The sequence below is a fragment of the Leuciscus leuciscus genome (genome assembly GCF_965113295.1).
Source record: "Leuciscus leuciscus genome assembly, chromosome: 8".
Lineage (NCBI taxonomy): Eukaryota > Metazoa > Chordata > Actinopteri > Cypriniformes > Leuciscidae > Leuciscus > Leuciscus leuciscus.
In genome coordinates this window covers 31,503,918-31,507,150 of record NC_138732.1, presented here as the reverse complement: position 1 = coordinate 31,507,150, position 3,233 = coordinate 31,503,918, and the positions used below count along the sequence as shown (strand labels likewise).

General features: G+C 35.6%; 1 long non-coding RNA gene across 1 annotated transcript; it reads left to right on the top strand.

Annotated features, from left to right (window-relative positions):
* The first annotated feature begins 1,458 nt into the window (after positions 1 to 1,458).
* LOC309505159 lies at positions 1,459 to 2,154 on the top strand. The gene is made up of 2 exons (XR_014208337.1): positions 1,459 to 1,530; positions 1,657 to 2,154. It is a non-coding gene; the product is annotated as an uncharacterized lncRNA (long non-coding RNA).
* Positions 2,155 to 3,233: the final 1,079 nt, after the last annotated feature.

Genomic DNA, 3,233 nt, shown 5'->3' with positions numbered 1-3,233 from the left:
CACACTAGATTTCTAAATGTTGGACTAAATAAAACTTCTCAGTTGAATGAACTATGAAACTAGTTGAGCAAACATGTTTTAAAATTGAAGTCAATGGGCCAACTAAAAAAATAATATGTATTCTTTTTGATAATATTCAGTGTTGAAATTGACGATGGTGAATGAATACAAACCAATAATATTTTATATTAACTACTAACAAATTATCTTTTTATTTGTGCATAATTTGACAAAAACAGCAGAATAAAAATATTTTATATGTGAAATGTACCTGGTTTTTATGTATACTGTTCACCTCATTTCATTTTGTTGGCTCTTTGGTAACTGGAAACAATAACTTTTTTAAGAAATCATTTTCACTTGATAAATAGGCTATTCAAATGTTATATATTTATTTATTTTAGGTTTATCATAGTTTTACAATGAATTTTCATAGTTTTAGATTGAAAGTCTAGAGCTGGCAGGGTAAATCAAAATCTATATATAAAAGTAATTTAAAACATTCACACGTGATAAAAAAAAAAAAAAAAGGTTCATGTAATTGTTTGAATCAACAACTAGAACATTTAAATAATAACCATTTCCATCCTCAGGAGTTCTGGCGCGGCCTTTGTGACGTCATAAGCACTCAGTCAAGAGTTCGGTGAGTGAATGCAGTGTGGAGAAGTGAATCTGCTGCATCGCGCGACATCAGAGGTAGGAACAACTATATTTACATTATTTCGCCATTAGATGGCGGCAAAGACTGTCTTTATGAGACAGTCTGTCAGACGCAAATGATTAGGGTGTCAGGGCACGGGAAAACCCCTTAACTGTTAAAAGTTCAAGATATTGCAGCGGACATTCAAACAGATTTTTATTATGAATATATGACTATATCTACTGTAAATGCAGGTACTCTCGTAATACTCTACTCTATAAGCTTCAATGAACAATATCAATGAGAAGTTTATGTTTATGTTGCTAAGATGGTTGCTAGGGGTGTTGTGCAGTGAAATGTTGAACCATTGAAGCGATCATTGCCGTGTTTTATCTAGGGATCGACCGATATGGATTTTTTAGTGCCGATGCCGATACCGATTTTTTTTCATCAGCCTTAGCCGATGACCGATACGGGCTGCCGATTTTCTTGGGCCGATATTTGGAGCCGATACTGCTTTTGCTCACTCAATTTACATCATAAAAATGACACAATGATGATAACAAATGTTACAAGTCTCAATTTAAAATAAGGAACATTTATTGAACTTATAAAAGGAACATTTATTGAACTTAAAAAAAAAAACAATATTTGAGATTTGACAAATATTAAAAACATGTGAGGTAGAACAAGTAAAAAAAAAAGTTCAGTGCTGAAAATACTGAAAATAAATATTTAAGCATAATTCAAATTCTGAAAATAAATTCTAAAAGATTAAAAAAAATCCATTTAATCATTTATTCAAGAAGACTCTTCATTAAAAAACGGTGAATCATCCATTAATTAAACAGGTATTTATGAATGAGACTGAATTAATTCGTTTTAAACGTGTTTGAATTAATGATTCAATTTTTTTTTAATATAAATAGACTGGAACATGTTACTCTGTGTAGTTGTCTGATATGTAATTGTGATCACCATTTTAAACAAAACAAAAACGATTTTAAACTAAATAGATTCTCAGTTTATTATGAATTAGGGACTGTTCACATATCGCGTCTAAAAACGTGTGGTAAGCACAGCCGCGACGCTTTCTCCTTTCTACAAGCGCTTGCACTCCCGTGGCGTCTGTCGTTGCTATGCAACTATGAACTGCACTCTAATCATGATGACGAGGAAGTAAGGATTAATTTATTTCAAGCCCTTTACGACTAACGTCACATATATTTATGGAGATGAAAAATAAAAACCTGCCCTGTCCAGCTTTGATCAGCTGTTCGGCCGAGCTTTCGATGTTGTCATGGAAAGGTCCGTTTTTTTGTCACATAACCTGCGTGCGCTTGCGGCATTCTGAAAAGTTTAAATGTTTTCAACTTTTCATCTCACCACGGCATATGAGCGCCGGGACAAACGAGCGCGCTGCATCGCATGCGTGTCGCAACCGCGTCGATTCTTTTACCTCAGGGAGTGTTCTGACTGAGTTCGACCACCTCGCTGAATAAAACTCCCACAAATATCACGGAATCACGAACCAACGTCGGCATTATTTAATCCTATGACCAGTGTTTGTAACAGCTGCCGTATGCATATGGATAGCCTCAAACTTAGCTATTTGCAGCTCCCTAAATACAATGACAAGCATATATTCGGCATTCGCGTTTTCCATTTGGACCCTCAAACTTGCTTAGCTATAGTTGCACACACATATAGAGCAACGTGTTTCCACTTTCAAAGTGTATGGCAATATTTCAGCTAAGTCAAACAGTTAAAAGATGCTTTGAAAGTTTAAAACTTAACGTTGTTTTGAAGAGGCTTCCAGCACTCAGCTAGTGTGGGAGGGGCAGTGCATGGGCTGCACGTGCAGCGTCTCCAGCAACACAAAGCTGCCTGCGGACGCCTGTCTGTAAATAATGCCGGGAAAAAACTATCGGCGAACGCAGCAGCCGCGTATCGGCCGATGCCGATACACGTCAAACCCGCAAATATCGGCCCGATATATCGGCTGACCGATATATCGGTCGATCACTAGTTTTATCTGGAAAAAAACCCCACTAACGTTAATCAGAACCAAGGACTGGAACTACCCGTTTTATATAGATAAATATACTGCAGATAATGGCTTTATTGGTAAATTATGTTGTTAAGCATTTATAATTGCAGGATGTTTTTTCGTTGCTATATTTTCGTCTTGATAATTTCTCTTGTTTTAGTAAAAAAAAAGTATTTATTAAATTTTTACAATTTTCAAAACTCTTAGCTAAAAAAATCCAAACTGATCACACTTGTAACCCAGCTAGTCATTCTTTCAAAACCTGATCCATGCTTTCATTACAGTTATGCACATTTTCAGTCCACATAATCAATGTTTCAAAACACAAGATGATTGTAATATGTAACGGAACATTTGGTTTAATCACCAAAACACACATGACCTTCTTTCAGTTTAGTACTTTTAAAGGAATAGTAAACACCAAACAAATAGTTCATGGCCCTGTATGAGTTTCTTTCTCCTGCTGAACACAAAATAAGATATTTTGAAGAGTATCGGTAACCAAACAGTTGATGGACCCCATTGACCTCCATAGTATGGGGG